The sequence below is a fragment of the Chelonia mydas genome, chromosome 2 (assembly GCF_015237465.2).
Source record: "Chelonia mydas isolate rCheMyd1 chromosome 2, rCheMyd1.pri.v2, whole genome shotgun sequence".
In the NCBI taxonomy this organism is placed as follows: domain Eukaryota; kingdom Metazoa; phylum Chordata; order Testudines; family Cheloniidae; genus Chelonia; species Chelonia mydas.
Window position 1 is genome coordinate 127698502 of NC_057850.1, and position 22735 is coordinate 127721236.

Here is a 22735-nt window from a genome sequence, read left to right on the forward strand (position 1 = left end):
ACAAAGAGGTCATTGTGCCTAAAGCCGGGGTCAGTGCTGTGCACAAACTTTGGGGAACGTACAAACAGCAACATTGCTCATTACAACACAGCACATGGAACCAAGGACCCCCCCCCCCCATTTTGGGCTTTTTTTAAATCACACAAATTTACAAATTTCACACATGTGACATATCTTAAAGGACATCTCCATCTTCCACTTCATACAACACACAATCCCAGAACAGTAGTCTGCCTTACTGCCACATATAGGCAGTAATAACCTATCGTCATTCTAAGCAGAGCTAAAAGGCATCCACAATGGTAAATACAGCTAGGTGATTTTTTTCATGCAAATGGGGGCGGGGGGGGAGGTTGCAAAAAAAAATAGAGATTCAGGCAGACCAAAAGCATTTATGATTTGGGGTAGAATTCGGCAAATCGTTTTGACTGTTTTTTTTATTTCAGAAATATCAAAACATTTCATTTTGCCATTTTAAAAATGGCTTTTCATTACAGGAAGACTTGTTTTCAGAATTTACCTAAATTTAATTAAAAACCATTAAAACCAGTTAAAAAACCCAAAATAAACTGATTTTTTTCTTTAACCCAAACCAATTTTTTTTGTTTTTCATTTTACCAAGAAAATGATTTTTTTTATGTTTCAGTTTGACCGGAAATTATTATTTCTTTTATTTTATTTTTCAGTTCAACCACTGAACCAAAAAAAAATTGATTATTTACCCAGCCCTCATGATAATGTCCCTTCTGGTATCTGCATGGTCACAGCACTAACCACTGGTGACTTGTAAAGGAGGGAAAGTTTCAGAAATGAGTGCTGAGAGCACCGTTTCTTTTTGATGCCTGATTGGAGGTCCTGATCCCAAATATCACTTAGGTCTCCAGAAGTTCTGAGATGACCAAGGCCTACAAGTTGTCAAGTACTCAAATACACAGCAGTTGGCTTCTTCTCCGATCTGACTAAAATCTGAGCATCCCCAAAGAGATTCCTAATGCACTCAGATATCATGGTGATGGGCACGGTATAAGAATCTGGATAGACTAGAAAGGAAATCTTAATAAGGAGCACTTTCTTACTATAAGTCCTTCAAGAAAACCCAACTTTGTCTATATTAATTTCTCAATGCTTTATAGTCATGTATATCACTTTATCTCAACAGGAAATTATTTAACTACCGTAAAAAATAACTCCAGTGAAAAACCCACACTCACAGCGGTATTCCAAAAAGCTCCCTCCTGTGACTTTTAATAGGGGAGAGGGTAATCTGGGCCAATAATGCAATTTTAGAATTTGTTTCCTTTATTGCAGTGAAGTCAAAAACCTTTTCAACATGAGTGCCTCTGTACCTCCTGCAGGTAAAATTAATGAGACACAAGAGAATTTACAGGTCATGATTTCTTCTCATGGGAAATCTAAGATGACTTCTTGGTGCTGGCTGCAGGCATTTTTGTGCCTTGTAATCCCTCACCCTCACTTCAAGGAACCATACCATCAGCTGTCTGAAAACACATGAGCACTTAAACAGCAGTTTTTTTTCTGGCAGCAGCTCAGGAGCAGAGTAGTTCAGGCAATCATGTTTGGCTCTTTAAGCACTCCTGTATTACTTTAAGGCAATGCTATTACTTTTAATGCCAGATAAGACATGCAGTGGCTATCCACAGGGTAACAGTGTTTTTAGTGGATGGAAAGTGAGTGCAGCTAAATGAAAAGTTTTGTTTCAATTTTCAAGAATTTTGACAAAAGCAAAGGAAAGTATTTACAAAACAGGAGGAGTAGGAAGACAAGGTGGCGGTGATAATGCCTCCTTTATAAACTTTATCCCAGTGATTAGGGTACTCACCTGATATGTGGGAGACCGAAGCTCAGCCCCACCTTCTGCCTGATGTAGAGGAGGATTGTGGCTATTGGATATTCTAGTTTCTCAATCTTTCTTCTTGAAACTGTTTTATAAATAACTAGTCATTGGGGCAGAGATTTGAATTTAGGACACTCATCTAGGATATGGTAGACCCAAGTACCAGACTTTAGTGTCATCTAACACTTTCCCTGGCCTAATCACTGTCCATTATCATCTCCTTCTCCTCCAGCCATTTTGTGAATCACTTCCACTACTTGAAAACTGGTCTCTCTCACCAACAGAAGCTGGTCCAATAAAAGATTCTCATCCACCCTGTCTCTCTTTCCATTATTTTTGTCAAAATGCCTGAAAATCAAAATGAAATGTTTCAAGTTGAAACAAAGCATTTTGTTTTGACATTAACAAAATGTTTCCACTCAAAATTTTTATTTATAGTAATGTTGAAACATTTTGATTTGTTTTGACTCACTTTTTGTAACTTTCCACTTTACACTGAAAATGTTGTTTTCAGTTAGAGCCAAAACTATTTATTTTTTTCAGAATTGCCAGCAAACCAAACAATTCATTATTCACCTAGCCTTAACTGTAAGGTGGAACTGGTGATTACATTTTAAGTCTCTTGCTTAACTGACACATGAGGAGTCTCATAAAATTAAACATGCACAACTCCTTGCAGTTTTGGGGCCTAGTCCTGTACACTGACAAAAGAGAGATTGAAAAATGCATACCAGCTACATATTATTATGTCTGTTCTTTTTGCATAACAATTTTTTCCCTGATCCCAGGAAACAACTTAATTGATTCCAACACAGCCCCAGGTAATTATTGTAGTAAATTTAAAACCAGAATGTATTGAAATGGAAAATCTTAAAACGGAAGACAGTAAAAACTTAACAAAAAGATATATATAATCCTTGCTTTCAATTATATCTTGTGAAGAGACTTGGATGTGGATAATCTATGGAGAGAAATAAGGGAAACAGATTACATTAAAACATGTTAAAGAAAGTGCTTTTTATTTTCTACTCTTATTTCATAGGCACTCAGGTACCATAGTGACAAGCACAGAATAAAAACAGTGATAGAAAGATATTAAATTTGCCAGTCCAGAGCTTTAAACATATAATATATAATACACATAAAGCAGTGGTTATGTTTCCAAGGAGACAGGGCAAAAGTATAGCAGTTTGATGGGGAAAAAGAAGTAGATTTTTTCTCTTACATTTGTATAGTAACTCAATCTACCTGACACACAAGGTAGCACACATGAGCACAGCATTGCATCAGAACAGGATTGCTGCAATAACAGTACTTATATTTTGTCAAATAATGGAGATGGTAGAAGCAGAAGGTTGGCAGGAGGTGAAGGAGGGTGGTGGAGAACAGAAATTGTCATTTTACCAGGCCGAAGTTCCTACAATTGGGATTAATTTTGATCCCTTACCTCCTGTGCACCATGTAACAAAATAAAGGACACCTCTACCGCATGTAACCATGAATGAGTCCTTACAAGAGCTTCCGGTCCCTGCGTCAGGCATGCCAGAGCCAGACTGCTGGGACTGGCTAATCTCCTCCGAAAAAGAAGTCATGGCTCGCCATGCCACTGGATGAACTCGTTGCCTGTCCTACAACCTCTTCCTACTCAACGTCCTCATCCACCACTTCATTCTCGGGGTTGACTCCACCGGCTGCTGCTTCCATTCTTCCCAAAGTATCCATGGGGTTCTTGGCAGCGGAGGTGGGGTCGGCGCTGAGGATGGTGTAGTGCTCCTTGTAGAAACAACATGTTTTTAGCACTGCACCAGAATGATGGTTGGCCTCCCTTGCCTTCTGGTACACCTGCTTTAGTTCCTTGATCTTAGCACGGCACTGCTGCATGTCATTTTTTGCCCCTTCTCATCCATGCCACAAGTAATCTACTCATAGGTGTCAAAGTTTCTATGTCTGGATAGGAGCTGTGGCTGCACAGCCTCTTCTCCCCACAGACCCAATAGAACCAGCAACTCTGCTGTACTCCACGTGGGAACCTGTTTGCTGTGGAAAGCCAGCATGGTCAGCTGGGAAGATGTAGTGTGAGCTGTCCACGCTGAGAAAACAGGAAGTGGAATTTCAAAAATTCTCAAGGCTTTCAGGGGGGCGGGGTCCATGCCTGTGTACCTGGCTGCAGGGCAGTGGAGTAGAAACTGCTTACCAGAGCGGTCATGATCAGCATTGTGGGACTCCTCCTTGAGGCCACATAGGACAACATAAGCAAGTGCCATGTCTACACTGACACTGCGTCACTCTAACTTTGTCACCAACAGCTCTATGCCACACATTAAAGCGGGTTTATTATCTCGGTGTAGCAGGAGAGTTAAATTAGTGGAAGGAGCATTGTTGTGTGTAGACATCCACTGTTTTGTCGATGAAACCTGATTTTTGTTGACAAAACTGTGTAGTGTAGACAAGGCGTAAGTATTGTTCTGTACCTCTGTCCACCTATTGACCATGAAGGATTTCTAGATATTAATTTGAGAACTGAATGTACAAGGCTCTTATTTATATGCACAGTAATAGCATGAATACAGATTAGCAAGTGGATATAATTCTCTTGGTCATGCTCTGAAAGTGGGTGGTACTAGGAGAGTTAATTAGTTCACATGACTGATCATTTCAGTGTAAAACAGTTATGTTATTAAACAGTTATCTCCCAAATTTATCTGAAGATAAATACTGTAGTGTCTAATGAATTGACTTATCTTTTTTAAAAGTTATGGTTGACACATTTAATCAACCAGTTCCCACCCATCCTACCCTCTTTGCATTGTTCAAATCCATTGTCGGTGTTGATATTACTACAGTAAAAACCTGATTTACTTACATATGTAAATTAGACAACCAGGGACAGATCATGGTGTGAAAATTGGCTCACAATTTTAATTCAAAGTCTGTGCAGTTTACAATTAGACATAAAGGGCCAGATTTTCAGAAAAGTTCAGGTGTGGTTACACACATCATTTGTATATAAGTGTAGCAATTGGGCATACAAACATCCAGTTATATGTCTACCTAACCATTCTGCACATGCAGTTGTGAAGGGACAGCATAACCATATTTATTCGGGAGAAACTCAATATTACACATAAGTAAACTGCATGAATCTGTTCTGGAAATTATAGTCTGCAGTTTTGTAGTTCTTTGTTGCACAGTTGAAAAAGAAGTTTTATGAACACAATCATTACACTGTTAAATGTTGGTTCTATACAACGCCAAATGCAGCACAGAGTGGATAATATCCTGTGTCACTGCCATAAAACTGAAATAAATCAGTGGTGACTCAGGCCTGGTGGAGACTTATTGTGCCATACAAAGTTTAATTATTTAAGTATGTAATTCATTGTAAAATACAGACTGGGACAAATATTCAAAATACAACCTGCCTTTTTCTGAAGCAACTTGTGCCCATAAAATGTATGGCTGAGATTTTGCATCCACAATTGAATTGTGAGTGCGGTTTTAATTGGGACTGTGTGGGGATATTGTATTTTCTCAGCTCCTCCAAACTGTCCTGTGCACCATAATAATAGTTTTCATTTTTTAAAAAATAGTCTCTAGCATTTATGGATGCAAAGCTAACCTTCAAAACCTGAAGTGAGTGCAACTAGTGCAGTGACTTCTGCCTGAGTTCACCACCATGTATTCCTACCAGATCTTTAGGAGCTTTTTTTAGATATTCTGGGCCCGGTCTAGCAGACAGCAATTAAGAATTGGTCTGCAATCTATTAACTATCCATTCATCTCAGTGAGCTGTTAACTCAAATGGCCAATCGTGATAATTTAAATGTCAACATTTTTAGCTTGTTAGACCGCTGATCATAACATCTAAGAAAGGAGAAGAAGAATCCTATTATGAAGATCTGCACAATCTGGGAGTACCACTTAATCCTAGTGTCTCAGCTAGGCAGAGCTTACTTTCTGGGTGAACTTGCAAGTATACCGGTATTCTGGGACCACTAACTGTTCTGTTGCAAGCAGGCTTGTGCCTCAAAGTATCTGACAGTGAGTGTGCTCTATGTATTTGGAAGAACAAATGCTCTGATTTGTACCCATAATTCCATATGTGGGAAAAAATAAGTGGACACAATAGAGTAGACTCAGAGACTAATAGGATACTCCATCTCAAGCTGGCAGACAATGACCATGACCTCTTCACCTACCACAGCAATGTAAGATACCTGGGCATGAAGACATTAATACTTAAACTCCAGCTAGCACTGAATGCTTCTCAAAAATCTGGCTACCAAATGACTGAGTCGTGCCAGGATGCTCTAGGACATTGGTTCAACATTTTTTTAGGGAGCCAGAACTGCATTTTACAGTGCATGCATTCCAGCAATTCTTGAGTGCAGCACTCTCCTGCTGGGGCTACCACAAGCACATCAAACCCATCTGCTGCTCTTGAATTTGGCTTCGCATAGAATATTGAGTTAAATTCAAGGTCTTAGTCCTTAGCATCAATGGCCATGGCCCAGGATACCTAAAATATCTCCTAAAGCTTTGGGATGAATACAGTGGTGGTGAACTCTACTCCTCAGGCAAAATGGAAATTTACATCATAAGGGTAAAGCTCTGTGTGGGCTTTTCTTGGTGCCTGTCCAAGACTGTGGAATGAGCTCCCTCACAGGAACTAAGGACCATCACAAATCTCACCCCCTCCTGCTCCAAGCACAAGGCACATTTCTTTGACCTTGCCTTCTGTAATATAAACACATGACAGCATATACATATTAATTTAAAAAAACCCAAAACTGAACACTGCACACACAATTCTCCCCCTGTAGAAAGAATCAGAGAGAGAATAAACCAAATGTGACAGATGTTAGTTATGTCATTTAATACACTACTAGAAGGCACTCACATTCTACAGCGATGCAGACATTTTAGGAACCTATATATGATAGATCTGACCTCAAATCCAAGAGTCTAAATCAGGAGTAGCTTTGATGAAGTTATTGTGGTTACACTTATTTAAAACCCGCAAAAGTGAAATCAACATCAGACCTGTAATAGATAATTTGCTACAATTTATAGTGTCAACTTAGTTGAATTATTTACTTTTCAGCTTTGATTAAACTTGGTGGTTGCTAACAAGCCTTCATATACAGAGAAATAGCTTTAATGATTTCTTCATTTTGAACTTTCATAAAATAAATGAAAGGTAACATTGGAGAGGTTTACTTGCATTTTTCTCGGGACAGGCTCAAAGTTTTAAAAGATTTTCTCATTGCACTGGAGTAGATAACCTTCAGTGGCTCTAATTGCCTTATCAGAGCACCAGGTTCAAAGGAATTACCTTCCAACATCTATATCCTAGATGCTTAGAGCCAGCTTATGGCTGGCCTAATTAAAGTGTGCTGGGGAGAGGATGGAGAGAAGCTTCTTCTCAATAACATTCCCTCCCTTACAGGAGATAGGCAGAACTTTGTTCCCTTAGTGCAAAGGAAGGGAAGGATCTCACACAGCACCTCCATCTTCTCTTCCCAGCACCGCAAGCTATGCAAGTATTAATTTGTCCAGTGGAATACAGACCTATTACATTACCTAGCCCATCTCTTTAGGAATATAGTGTACTCCTGATTATTCAAATAGCATGGGGGACACAGATTTTATTCTGATAATCCAGAGTTCAGATAATCGAGAGGACAGGAGCCATTCAGTATTAGGGTGGCTTCCCCTGCATCTGGGGACTTGTCCTTCTCATAGTCCTGGATCGGGGTCTCTGCTCTGTCCCACCCAGGACCACAGTCTATTTTCCCTCCCACCCCTCAACTCTCACCTTGTGCTTGCAGAGATGGGGTCTCATGTTGGGGGACAAAGAAGGAATTCAGGTAATGGGAAGGTTGGATAATAGGGGGTATACTGTACTGTACATTTACAAAAGTTTTGCATATCTAGTTTTAAAGGTGCCAAGGCATCTAGCCTTTCTCCTGAAAAACTATTCCATGGCCTAACAGATCAGTTTTTCTGAGTCAGCCTACTTCTCCCTCTTCTTAATTTTATCTCATTACTCCAAATTACACCCCCTTCTAGTATGGTAAATTCATTCTGTATTTGACATTTAACCTCTTCAGATATTTGTTCCTTGAGATGATGTCTTCAAATAGTTGTCTCTTCACCACTTTGCATCAATTCTTGAATAGCTATTGGGCCAGAGAGGGAGAGAATGACTCTACAGCCTGATGGTTAAGGCAGGCACCTGAGAGGGAGATATCTGGGCTCCTGCTCCGATGACTAATTATTTATACAAAGTGAAATGGCTGCAACAGGAAAGACAGAGAGACCCACCCCAGAATACTCTGTTGTTTGGGGCTCGGGGCACCTACCTTGGATATGGACACAAGGGTTCAAGTTCCTGATCCAAAGCAGGAATTTGAACCTGGATCTCCTCAACTCAGGTGAGTGTGTAATCATTATGATAAAGGTTACAACGGTGGCACTACCATCACTGCATTTGTGAATCTCACCCTTCATAAGAACAGCCCTACTGGGTCAGACCAAAGGTCCATCTAGCCCTGTATCCTGTCTTCAGGCAGTGGACAGTGCCAGGTGCCCCAGAGGCAATGAACAGAACAGGTAATCATCAAGTGATCCATCCCCTCTTGCTCATTCCCATCTTCTGGCAAACTCTAGGGACACCATTCCTGCCCATCCTGGCTAATAGCCATTGATGGACCTATCCTCCATGAATTTATCTAGTTCTTTTTTGAACCCTGTTATGGTCTTGGCCTTCACATTATCATCTGGTAAGGAGTTCCACAGGTTGACTGTGCATTGTGTGAAGAAATACTTCCTTTTATTTGTTTTAAACCTGCCTATTAATTTCATTTGATGACCCCAGTTCTTGTGTTATGAGAAGTAGTAAACAACACTTCCTTATCTACTTTCTCTACCTTGAATAATTTTTCCCCCCTTTTCTGAACCTTTTCCAGTTCCAATATATCTTTTTTAAGATGGGGCAACCACATCTGCACACAGTATTCAAGATGTGGGTGTACCATGGATTTATATGGCGGCAACATGATATTTTCTGTCCTATTATCTATTCCTTTCTTAATGATTCCCAGTATTCTGTTTACTTTTTTGACTGCCACTGCACATTGAGTGGATGTTTTCAGAGAACTATCCACAATGACGCCAAGATCTCTTTCCTGAGTGGTAACAGCTAATTTAGACCCCATCATTTTATATGTATGTGCATTACTTTGCATTTATCAGCATTAAATTTCATCTGCCATTTTGTTGCCCAGTCACCCAGTTTTGAGAGATCCTTTTGTAGCTCTTCACAGGCTGCCTGGGTCTTAACTCTTTTTTAGGAATTTTGTATCATCTGAAAATTTTGCCACCTCACTATTTACCCCTTTTTCTAGACCATTTATGATCATTCATTTCCTTTAGTTTTATTAAAAATACTCCAACAAATTTAGTTCTGTGTTGAATGAAATGTCTGGTTTAACCTGAAATACAATTTTCACAACTTACTCAATTTAATGAGAGTTCTGAAACATTTTGGCTTTGCTTAGACCAATACATTTCTTTTCTGACTTTTCATAACTCCCGGACCTTTTATATATTGACTGCTGGAAACTGAAAATTTGATATAGCAATTGTGGTTTCAATAAAATCTTTATTCAAAACCTCAAAAGAGGGACAAAATATTGAGGGGAAAAAAGAACAGTTGTAGCCAAATTTTTCATTGAACAAAATCATGTTTCAATACAAAAATCTTTTCATTTGTAGAGCTGGGTAGGAATTTTTTGACAAAATGTTGGAAAATATCGGTTTAATAAAAAAACATTTTGTCTGGAAAGGGTCTGCTTAGAGAAATGTCTTGAAAAAATAAGAGTTATAAGACAAAATTTTAAAAAATGACAATTTGAAAATTAAAAATTCCAGTTTTCTAGTTTGAAAATATTTTTGTTTTGAAATTAAACTAATTATGACAAATAAATAAAATGTAAAAAGAAAAAAGAAAAATTTTGGAATTATTGAAATGAAATAATTATTTTTAATTATTGGCCTGAAATTATTTATTTATTTTCAGTTTGTGAACATTTTTGAGATTTTGTCTTTTCATCCTGATTCAGGATGGGAAAATTATTTGAAGTTTTAATTTTTGTCCATAGAATGGAAAAAAAAATACTGCCTAGCTCTATTCATTTGAGAAATGTCAAACAGCTCTAGATCTTGCCAAATGTATGACTGATTTTTATCATCATTGTCGTCATCTTTCTCGTCAAGGTAGCCACTTGGATTTCAAAAGATGTGCACCATCATTCAGCAAAATAAAATTCCAGCCAAAGGGATCTTTTGGAAGAAAATAAAAGTGGAAATAATTTAGAAACAAAGAAAGAAAAGAATTTTAAAAAGCTAGCAATCTCATTAAGCAATCAAATTATATAAATGCCAGCAAAAGCGTTGAAGCTCAATCAGAGATGAAAAGAAAACAGGCAGGCCAATCTTTACTGGATGCCAGCAAACTCTACTGTGTGAATAATTAATAATTGATCAAAGTGGCACACTGGCTGGGAAGGCAGTGACTGTGACCAGACAAAATATGCAGGCCCACTTAGATATAATTAGCTTTGCTTAAGTGGCTTAGGACACACAAAAATCTTAAAGAAACATGCTTCATTATGCCCATTAGTGTAAATGGCTGAGATATACAAAAGAAAAAAGGCCCTTTGGAAGTATTAGCATACTTGTCACTGAAGTTCCTTTTAAAATATATTTATCAATTGCTTTGCCTAAAAAGATATAATGCCTATGCTGATTCCATAGTCAAGGTGGAGCCTCAAGTGTAGACAAAATGGACACAAGTGAAGAAATGGTTTTATTGTTGTTGTTTTGGTGGGAGAGGCATACAATCAATGCTAAGAGCTTACAATCCAACAACCACAAAGCAGCAGAGACTTACTGGGAGGGATCAACTTTAAATCAAGTCTTTTATCATTAGTTTTTAAGCTGAAGTTTTTCAACAGAATATCTTATCTGGCAAAAACAGGTTTAGTCAAAATGAAAGCTAGGTGAGAATTGATAAAATGCAATTTCTGCAAAACCCTATGGAAAATTTTGATTTAGTCTACGGGGTAGTCTACACTACCATGCTACAGTCTGGGGAAGATGCACTATGCCGACAGGAGTGTGTTCGCCCATTGGCATTACTCCACCTCAATGAGAGGCGAAAGCTACGTCAGCAGGAGAGCATCTCCTGTCAACATAGCATGGTGTAAATGCCTCTTTAAATCAATGTAACTTACGTTGCTCAGTAGGTTGCTTTTTCACACCCCTGAGCGACGTGAGTTACATCGACTTAAGCAGTAGTGTAGACAAGCCTCATCTGTTTCAAATTCCATCCGAACTTCATTGGCAGATGCAATTTAATATTGAAATGAGTCTAAGTGAAATGTTTCAATTTGATTCAACACACCAATACAAAATGTTTCAATTCATGATTGTTGAAACATTGTTTTAATCAAAAAAGTAAAATGAAACATTTCAATATTTCTAATTTTTTTTTAAACTTTTCATTCTGCTCAAAGTTTTCACAATGCAGTTTTGTCCAGACTGAGTCAAAACCAAATACTGAAATAATGGACTTTTCCATAGGTCAGGAAAATTTCCCACATGATCACTCAACCCTAGTGAAAACTAATTTTTCCCCCAGGAAAATTTTGTTTGATGTAAATTTTCTTTTGAAAATTTTGAAAACTGGAGAAAAGAACATCTTCATTTCAAAGTGAATATTTTCTTTTGATTATTTTAAATTGTATTTTTTATGTTTGTTTCTCTCTTTTCCTCCCTTTTTTTCCTGTTTTTGCCACTATCTGAAATAGAAAGAACAGGCTTCTATTTTTCTTTTTCCCCCCTACTGCAACATTTCAGCAGTTTCTCCATTTGGAAAAGTTGCAGAGAGGAAAAATGCAGCACGGGGTAAGAGGGGGGAGAAAAGGAAAAGGTGAAAACCCCCCTGATGTATCCTGATTCCGCTGGGCACAACAGAGATGAGGAGGCTACCAAACAGCTGGTTACTGCGCACTGAGCCAGCTAGCTATTGTCTTCAAACCACCACATGCCTTGTGGTGATTGCCAGAATATATTGTACCATCCACTACCTCTGCTCACCCATCTTTCCACCTACTATACTTGTCCAGGTCCAATGCACCAGCTCTATGATTGCTAGAAATTCCCTGGCAGAAAAGTTAGTGGTAGTCTCTTCTCTCTCTATGCTGTCTGAGTGTCTGAAAAGGACAGGAGCAGATCCAAAAATCGTCTCCATAGCATTTGGGGCCACTATGATAGAATACATTACTAAAATATCTTATAGAGATGGGTAGCACCACTGCAAAGTAATACAGAGGGTTTACAGTATAATTTTATGCTGTGAATATAATTAGAGTCACATAGCTCATTCAAATTTCTTCTTATGTCAGATCATTCAACATGTAATTAAAAAGATATTTCATTCTGTACACCACTTATAGATACGAACATTGCTAAAGGTAAATTTAATGGTACGCTGAAAAAAGCTGGAAAGCCCTATTGTAATACAAGCTCCTTTCTATAAAAAGAAAGGTCAAGCATAACTGCAAAAACTCCACTGCTTTAGATGATGGCATTAATAACTATTTACAGGGTCCCAGGACTGCTGATGAAATCCCTAAATAAATTTTCATTTATTTATTTTTAAAAAGGTCTCCAAGATGTAACACCAGAGGAGATACAGCTAATATGGCTTTGTTTTTTTGCTGGGGAGTTGGGTTTTTGGGGGCGCAGGGGATATGACTGCTAGCAAAAGCAGTGAAAAGTGGTGTTCTCATGACTGCATGAAAATAAATATTTTTATTTTAATGGAGCACCTTACAGAAATGCATACATAATCCAGAAAGATGAAGGTGGCTGTGAGTAACCAGGAGTCTGTGTCCCTTGAATTGGAGCTGAGCACAATTCAGGTGAAGGATTTTAATGCTGAAAGAGCTTCACTTTATTTTCAAATGATGAAATTTGTCCATTGTTTGGAGCCTCTTCTCTCCATAGAATACCTATAGCACCCCTGCAATGGGGAAGGCAGAACGGGTGGAGCAGTTGTGCTGGGGGAATTCCATACTCCCTGTGTGCTGTTGAAGAGAGCTCCATGTTAGTTCCAAATTTGCCAGTGCAGAGAGGGACACTGCGGATGGGCTGGAGGAGGACCACTGGATCTGTCCTTACAATTATCCCGTGGCTGGAAAAGGGATATTGAAGGACACAACAGCTGCAGACCCAAGATCTGTGCAAGGTTGGGAGTGGGATTTCTTTCCCTCAGTTCTCACACCAGACAGCCTCATAATGCCTGATTAGTTATGCTTGTTGTGGGATTCAAGAATTTCAGTCAATCATTTCTCTTTTTCCCTTTCAGTCAGTAGCCCTCATATAAGCAGAGGGTTCAATCACAGCTGGAATGAATATTGCAGAAATAGTAAAACACAACACCTGTCAAAGACATTACCAGTACCTATTTGTGTTCATTTTGAAAGTGAAAGGTAAGAGAAGTGAAGGAAGATTTCTGTAGTGATAATGAACTGTTCCTTTTGAAGAAAGAAAAGGAGTACTTGTGGCACCTTAGAGACTTACTGAAATGTTCTTTGTGGATTATTTTTATTCCATTTATTTCAACTGAATAGGGAACTGTGCAATCTGAAATGTCTGTTTTATAGCTTGCTACCATAGAGAAGGGGAAAACACACCCACAGTTGTAATCAGAGATAGTTGAACAATGGAAATATAGTGAGTTAAAATTCTGCTGGCCTTTGAAGAGACAGAAAAATGGAACCTCACTCCTTTTCTTTTTGCGGATACACACTAGCACAGCTGCTACTCTGAAACCTGTTCCTTTTGAGGAATTTATAATCAAAGAGGCTGTCTCCCTTCAAGAATTATGATGTCCTTGAGCCTTTCACTCTTTAAAGAATTTTGTAACCATTGTTGGGATAACCTTTGGGAAGGTATTTAAGGTATATAATAGGGTCTGAGCTCCTTCACTCTGCTTCTTTGGAAACTCATTCTTATTGTAACTTATGCTTCACCCCTACCACTCTTTTTGTGAGATTCCATTTTTCTGTCTCTCCAAGGGCCAGCAGAATTTTAACTCACTATATTTCCATTTTTCAGCTATCTCTGATTACAACTGTGTGTGTGTTTTTCCCTTCTCTATGGTAGCAAGCTATAAAACAGACATTTCAGATTGCACAGTTCCCTATTCAGTTGAAATAAATGGAATAAAAATAATCCACAAAGAACATTTCAGTAAGTACATTTAGTAAGTACATCTTTGATTTAGACATTTTTTTGACCTGCAACTTAGCACTAGAATAGGGAAATCACTGTGTTCGCACAATTGCATTTTTGCTTTAGTAACAAAGTGAGGAGGAAACGGGGGGTGGAAACAAATACAACAAACAAAAAGATTGTAAGAATGTAAAATATAATAAACTAAAAGCATTTTAGTTAGGTTTCTTTGAGGGTGGTCTTTAAAGAAAATATTTTTATCATCCAACTAGTAAGACAATCAAAGACTAATCATGGTGCAGCATTTTCATAAACATTAGAACTAGTGATCTTTTTTTCTTGTATATAGTATATATCTATATTATATCTATCTATCTATAAATCTCATATGGTGCTTTGCTCTTGACCCAAACAATTTTTTACATGTCAGAAAGTGATGAAGGATACTTAGAATACCTGCAAGGTTGTTTCTTGGCATTTTTGAAAGGCTAACTGGAACAGATGGATTCATTTGGATTGCTCAGTAAAAGTCTGTTCCTATTTCCAGAAGTCAATATACATCCACCTTGAAATTAGGGAACACTCACTGTTGGTTCATTTCAAAATCACGGTAACACAAAGAACAGATTTTCTCATTTATTTTCCTTCTCTCTGCTGACTGGAAGAACAACTGGATGAAGCGAGGAGTTGCAAAGAACACTGGGTATGTCAACATTAAAAATTTATGTCAACCTACATTACGCTGACATACAGCCACCGCAGTAATTAAATTGATTTTGCACATCCACACTACACTCCTTGTATTGGTGGTGCACGTCCTTACCAGGAGCACTTGCACCAATTCAACTGTCAGTGGGGGGCATTGTGGGCCGACATCTGAAAGGCAGCAACAGTCGATGTAAGCAATACAGTGTCTACTCTGCCACTGTGTTGACTTAACTAAGTTGACCCAGGCACTATGCCTCTTGTGGAGGTGGAGTTATTCAGTCAGTGTAGCGGGCAACTACATCAGCGGGAGCGACATTTTAGTGTAGACGCTTACAGAGTTAGGTCGACATAAGCTGCTTTGCATCGACCTAATCTGTATTGTAGACCAGGGCTCTGTCTTTCTCTGTCCCTTCACAAAGTGTTTTATTATGCTTTTATTTTTAAAGTCTTATTCACCCCTCCCTCTCTCTCACTCCTCATTACTTTGCCTGGGAAAACAGAAGTGGCAACAGGCTGCAAGATCAAATATTGCCACTTTTATTGAACACTGTTCAGGTACACAGGATGTAAGTTCTTTGCCCTGGTCTACACACAGGTATTGTACCAGTAAACTTGTTGGTTAGGAGAGTGATTTTTTAAAAACCCAAATGTACCATTACAACCCCTAGTGTAGATACAGTAATAACAGTGTACAATTGTTTATACTGGTATTTATTCCCCTTCCTGACTTTTATACTGGTGTAACTGTGTTCACACTAGGGGTAATTGCACTGCTTTAACTATACTAGTGTAGCCAAAGTGGTATAATATCAGCTGTAGACAAGGTCTTAGACAAGGCTATGCTCAAGGCCTCTTTCAGAATTAAAACATATCCCCAAGAGGGTTACATCTAAAATGGGGATAATACCTTTGTAAAGCATTTCATGCTCTACTGTATCTTTTGCTCTTAACAAAATGAACATAATATAGAGGACTCATATGAGCACGGTGATGTTAAAATAAATGTGTTTACTAAATAATCACAACATGCAAGGCTTAGATACAAGTACATATTGCTGCCCTGGCTTGCTTCTGTCCAGTTCTAACCACAGAACACAGTGAGCACCACTAGAAGGCTCACAGACTAGTTAAAGGAATATTACTCTATTCTTATAAACTAAAAGATCTATGGACAAAAAGAATGTCCTCTATTGAGAAAAGCAGTTAACCATGTGTTTTAAGTTCCATCCTACCCATGAAAGCAATCAAGTTTATTTTCCTGAATTAGGGAATTATCAGTATTCTAAGATTATAACTGTATTTTTAAAGTCTAAATAAAAACAAAGTTTTTAAATATTTTTTAACAAAACAAAAAATTAAAGAAATTTAAGACCAAAGAAACAAAATGCAGTTTTTTTCCCCATAACTTCATACTTTTCCTATACCTGCTTTTCAGCACATGGAAATATAACAGAAATTATTCCATCTTCCTACAAAGTAAGGGCTTGATCCTGTCAAAGTACCTAGCATATCACAGAGTCGGGCCCTCATTTTTTGTTGCGATGATCCATAGTAAATAACACCTCCAGTGACACGGCCCTAGTACAACCATAATCCAAATTCCCTTGAAGCATGTTCCCAATAATGCATTTTCTCCTGGTAACACGGATTAATTAAATTCAAGGCACCAAAATAGAAATTACATTCATCCATCTTCTGGCTTACAGTAATGTAAATCTGCTAACTTCCTCATTTATATTGTGAGAAATGTCTCATTAATCTATTATCATCCTGAACTTTAGTTCAGTATGCTACATAACAGCAGTGGAGTAGATAAACTATGTGCAGTGTATTAGGGGAAGGAACAAATTATATTTTTGACACTTAAGTGATTTCCACATTTCCTTTCTGCGTATTGCTGCTGCAAGTTATCACTTAAGCACTAACACTTCCATTAAACTTTCAAATAGACTTTCTGCATGTGTAGAGAACATCAAAGTAAAACAAATAATCTCACTGTGGATGTTGGTTACATCCTTTGTCTCCAGGCTGATACTTAGACTGTAAATTTTTGAGTGCAGAAGCAGTCCTCTGTTATATGTTTGTACAGTTCCCAGTACAATGGGCATCGGTTTCTTGGCCCTACTGAAACACAAATAAATAAAATAATAATAAGAGAAAAAGGTGGCCTTATTTATTGCAAATAAACTATATGACCAATTTAGGCCCATTCTCAGTTCATTAATTGTTTGTGTACCCACGTTAATTTCATGTATATTTATGTGGATAAAAAGATGCTCTGGAGTTGCAATTCTTATTGGTACTAAAAATATTGGAAGGCATATTAAACCTCATGCGTCAGGGCTTAATCTTTAACTATTAGATATCAACATGAGATCTAATGTGGAGGATAGATTATCCTACAACTGCCTTCTGTGTGGTTTTTACATCTTCCTCTGAAGCAGTTGGTGCTGGACATGGTCAGGGAGAAGATACTGGGCTAACTGGAGCTCAAGTCTGATCCAATGCTGCAATTACTGTATTTATGTAAATTTATTTGTCCTTAGTAAGATTTTACTGAGTAACTCTGACAAATAATATTCACATTATTTGCAAAGGGTTCACTTCAACTATTCATTATTGGCTATTCTTTACTTGCAGAGCCCCTTAAATCATGTGGAAATGTTGCTGATTCCCTGATTGTCTGAAATATTTTAAATAGGAGAATAATAACAAGTGGCAAATAATGAATAGCATTTGTGAATAATGAAAAGTGAACAGAAGAGTCTTGTTCATGTGCATATACCTTTGAATGCATGTCAATAGTGGTATATTATTTGTTCTTAGAACAGCCATTTTGCAAATATTGTTACATCACAAAATGTAGTCACATGAATGATTGCATAAAGCAGGTAAAAAGGTGCTCACAATATGATTGAACTGAGCTGTTGTTTGGAAAAGCAAACAAATATTCATGAACATTGTTTTTGCATTCTTTGGGCATCTCCAGAAACAGACATAAAAATGGATAAGCGAAAACACCACTTTTTCGGGAATATGAGACTATATTTAAGCAAGGACGTTAGAAGGATTTTTAGAGGTGATACATTCTTGACTCACATAAAGACTATCTAATGTATGTAGTATGGCCTTGCAAAATTGCTGCAAACATTACTTAGACCAGGCACAAGATCTTGATTATACTGATAATAAAGTATGTTTCTTTATTTGCCAGGCATGATACTTAAGTGAAAGCCCAGTTATTGTGCTTTAGTAGTTTTGCTAGCCTCAAACTATTCCAACCTTTGCATTCTCTGCCAGTTGGAATCTGCAGTATTTTACACCTTTCAGGTTTCCACTGTGCACTTTTGACTTGCTAACTGAAATAATATCTCCTCTCCCCTTTAAATATTTCTTCCCCTGCTTCTAGGGCTATAAAACAGGAGTGTAAACAAAATGGGCATATCTGTCCCTAATATTGGGAAAATACACATAAGTGCTTGCAAAAAAAATCATCATCATTGGAAAATTGCACACGGAAACATACAAAACCTCACGGTAAACATTGCAAAAATGAATATAAGTAACCTGGACTCACCATTGTAATTCTTCATGATAAGAAAACTGCATGATCTTGTCTGGCCAAGTTTGAATAATTATACTCAGTAAGTGCTACTTCAGATATTCTGAAGATCTTTGGCTTTTTAAGATTTGGACAAGGATTCCAGCCTCCCAGTCCTGTACCTTAAAATTTTCAAGCACATCTAAGTTTCAATGACTTTCAACGGGACTTAGGCACTTTTGAAAGTCTTACACAAAACATTCTTTCCCCTCATTGTTTTCTTATATAAGAATCTTTCATAGCCATTCACAATACTTAAAATCTCCCTAAAACGCACAAGCAGAGATATATAATAGCAAAAATTTTAACAAAAAAGGACTCAAATCCTGCAGAAACTTAAAAGCGCTTAACTTTCAGCACTGTGAATATTCTCATGGAAGTCCTGCTTACAGGATGTAAAGTTAAGCATGTGTGTAACTCTTTGCAAGATGAGGGCTTATGTAGTTTCATGAACTGTGACTAATAGTACAGAAACTTAAAAAGTTGGAATAAAGCAAAGCTATAAATATACAATCTTCCACTCATGCTGTAGCTCAACTTTTAATTCTGTATGATAAAACTGTCAATCTCAGACTGAAGATATATATTTCTACATTCAAGAAGAAGAATGAAAACACTAAAAATAATTATAAGGGACAGAAATGTTATTGTTACAATTTCCTCAAAAATCTTTCCTCTCTTGGATTGGACGTTTGAGTATCTAGGGTTGAGGAGAGACTTTTTTTGGTTGTTGAAAGCTTTATTCTTAAGAAACACAAATCTGGCCTCTAGTTAGGATCATAAAACAAACGCACTTTGCCATTTCATCTCATCTAGCAACAACAGGGGAATCTGAGTTTAAAATTTCCCTTCATAGTTCATGTTTAATCTCTGTCAAAAAAGGTTAACATGCTTTTTCTTCCCATCATGCCAGGAAAGAAAAAAAATCCGTCTAATCACTGAATAATATTTCCATTATACCATCTCGCTCGTCATAAAATCCATTCCCAGTTTGATACACCGTAAAGACAAATGTCACAATACAGGTGTTCCTTGGGAAGACATCAGGTGGTTGAGCAAAACCTGGGGCAGCAATAGGGGTATTGTGAGAGATTTTCAACAGCACAACTGGCAGTTAGGTGCATAGTTCCTATTGGCTTTCAGTGGGAATTAAGTGCCTCATTATCATTTGGGTCTTTGAAAATCTCCCCCTCCGAGACTATTTGATGTTGGTGAAGAGAATAAGCTGACTAAAAAGGGCTTTGTTTATTGGAGGGACACATTACTTTTTAATTTCAAGCACCTATTTGAGAACTATTTTAAAAACCTGAAGAGGCAACTGGTTATTAGAATTCCCTGGCGATATAGAGGCTGATATGAAGTCCCTCGACTTCAATGGGAGTCTTTCAAATGACTTCAGTGGGCTTTGGATCAGGTCCATAAATCAGAGAGTTTACAAGTAGTATATTTTGAATATTTGTAAAACTTCTACATGTTTTCCATTCTTTGAAGATACATTGTCTGGAATTAATGACTCAATTTGTGATTCCATAAAATGAAGCAAACCTCAGGTTTCCTCCTCCTTTTCAAGTAAAACTGTGAAATATTTTTGCACATTTAAAACTTTAGCTTGTACTCCACATAAAGTAAGCTGAATTGAATCTGGTTTCTGCAACCTTCTGCAGTGATAAAGATAATGATCTAACAGAGATATTACCATATTGAGGTAATATCAGCTTTGAAGATCCAGACATTCCCCTCTCTCCAATTGGCCATCATGTGCAACTTAAATTTCCACTGCCAGAAAGCCTGTACACTCCTTAGACTTCTGCTGAGATACTCAAGGGTTAAGGAACCTTCCTCATCTGCTAATGTTCTGTTCATTATTGTCTGTCCTTATCTACTTCAGTCAGGAAAAAAACACTGTGATAAGTTTTCCTTTTGCTGCTCCTTGTACAGATACATTTTCAGCTGGTTTCAGTTCTCACATGGGTTTTGGAACAGAAAAATGGATCCTCTGATCTATTGTTTCCTGGAGTTACTGACCCACCAGTAGAAACAATGGAGACCAGAGAAACCAGTCAAAACTATAAAGATCAGTAAAAGGAGTCTAATGGAGGGACTTATTGGCTTTCTAATGTCAAATCTTGCTAATTAACACTTTTTTTTAATCCCAGTGCACTGCAATTTCTTCTGAAATTTCAACTATTCCTGGTGAGGACTGTGACATAAAGGTGGATTCCTCCAGGTTTTTTTATTCAAAACTAGACATTTTGACAATTCCATTTTAGCAAAAACATTTGAAAAAGTTTTGGATTTGTTCCTCACTGGGAACATTTTGAAGCCTTTGAAGATGATGCTGGGAAACAGAATTTTCATCCTCCAGTCAGCTCTGTTAGGAACCACTGTAGAGGGAATGTGAGCAGTGTGTAGGGCAAGGGACCAGGAATGGGCTGCCTGGAGAGACTTAGGTTGGACTATTATCCTGGGAAGGGTACCAGGACTCGGAGCTGGAGGGAGGGGGGCAGGGGAGAGACTGACTGGATGATGAGCTGGGGAAAAATGGGACTGGCTGGGCAAGGAGACTGGGACTGTGGTGTGGGGACAGGGAGAGATTGGGAGTACAGACTAGGACTGTGATAGGAAGCCCCCAGGAAGAGATTAGAACCAGCTGGTCAAAGAGTCTAGGACTGGGATGAGAAGTCTGAGGGCTTGTAAATACTACAGTACTGCTTATGTCGATGTATCTTACGTCACTTAGGAGTTTGAAAACCAATGTAAGTTACATCGATTTAAAAGGGTGTTTACACTGCACTATGTCGGCAAGTGATGCTCTCTTGACAAATTAGCTTCTGCCTCTCGTTGAGGTGGAGTAATTATATCAATGGGAGAGTGCTCTCCAGTTGGCCTAGCATGTCTTCACCACACATGCTATATCAGCTCAGCTGCATTGATACAGTTGTGCAGATGTAGTACAGTAGTGAAGACAAACCCTGAGTAGACCATGGGACTAGGTTGGCAAGGAACATGGGATTGGGACAATGAGCAGGAGCAGAGAAGAGACCGAACTGAAACGGGACAGAAGGGGTCAAGATTGTGGAGAACAGGTAGAAGAGTATGTGTCTACACACTAGAGCACATTCCTCTAATATCAGCAATGTAAAATCCACTGGCAAAGGCATGTCTCATCCCCCTCTACTGTCGAGCCACATAGAGACAGACAAGTTACTACTATGAGTTACTCCATTAGCTCAGGTGGCAGTGCTGTGGATCTAAAGGTTCCAACCTTGCTGCTGAATAATATGCATTTCAACAAGATGTCACGTGACATAATTTCTTTCCCTTCCCCGCTCCCCCCCCCCGCCCCAGTCTGGTGTTTAAAAAACCTAGGAAATTACCCACAAACTATATTAATAATGTTCTTTAAATGTTGCAAGATCAAGCACTCAAAAGTTTGGAAATGCCAGAATTGCATGGGCAACTTTAATTCTGGCATTTCCTAATTTTTGAGCGCTTGACTTTGCAACCTTAAAAACAATCTTTTTAACATAGGTCTTTGGGTGTAATAATGCATAGACTGTCTTGTCATTGATGCCAATAGCCAAACTCCAATAGGAGCAGGATACAACCTTCTGCTTGTATTAAGTTGTTTTTGTTTTGTTTTGTTTTTTTGTGGGCAGGGTAAAATCTGTTCCTTTTGTCATAGCTATCCTGTATTGGAACACAGTTCAGGGTTAACAGTTTTAAGAGTGGCTCATAATTTTGTGCACATATCTGCCATATAATTACAATCTGCATTCTGTTAAAAGTTTAATTTAAAAAAAATAATTGCCATTTATTAAAATCTCCCATATTACGTTATTGCTGGTCATGCAGAAAATTATTCTGCTGCAGGAAACAAAACCATCCAATATAATCACTGCTCTCCTACAGAAGGGGAGATAATTGGATTAATCACAATGCAAAATCTTGGAAGTAAAGTGCTTTGTTTGCTAAACTGAGCTGTGCCTGTCTGTTAGTGATGACACAGAGTAAAGCTTTAGTGAACTGTTCACCAGTCTGACAAACACTACTAAACAAGCTGCTTGGAGCATGCAAGGTACCTCCTGGTTGATTCTCTCAGCTCAAGTCAGAATGTGTCCAATGGACGTACAAAGTCCAAATCTTAAACTCACTAAATTCAATCCAATAGAAATCCCAAAAATGTCCAAGCAAAGGAGCTAGTAGAGCTATTGAAAAATGAGGTATTGTGATCTCTCAACATATGTTTTGATATATATGTCCGT

At 38.1% G+C, this 22735-nt stretch overlaps 1 long non-coding RNA gene across 2 annotated transcripts in view; it reads right to left on the bottom strand.

Annotated features, from left to right (window-relative positions):
- Nucleotides 1–22735, bottom strand: part of LOC122464576 — a 147074-nt gene that overhangs the window by 70806 nt on the left and 53533 nt on the right. The window contains exon 4 of one of the 2 annotated variants that reach the window (XR_006288751.1): nucleotides 10044–10201. The exons of the other annotated variant lie outside the window; for it this stretch is intronic. This is a non-coding gene — a long non-coding RNA (uncharacterized LOC122464576). Of the gene's footprint in view, nucleotides 1–10043; nucleotides 10202–22735 lie in introns of those variants that run through there. 2 annotated transcript variants of the gene reach the window in all.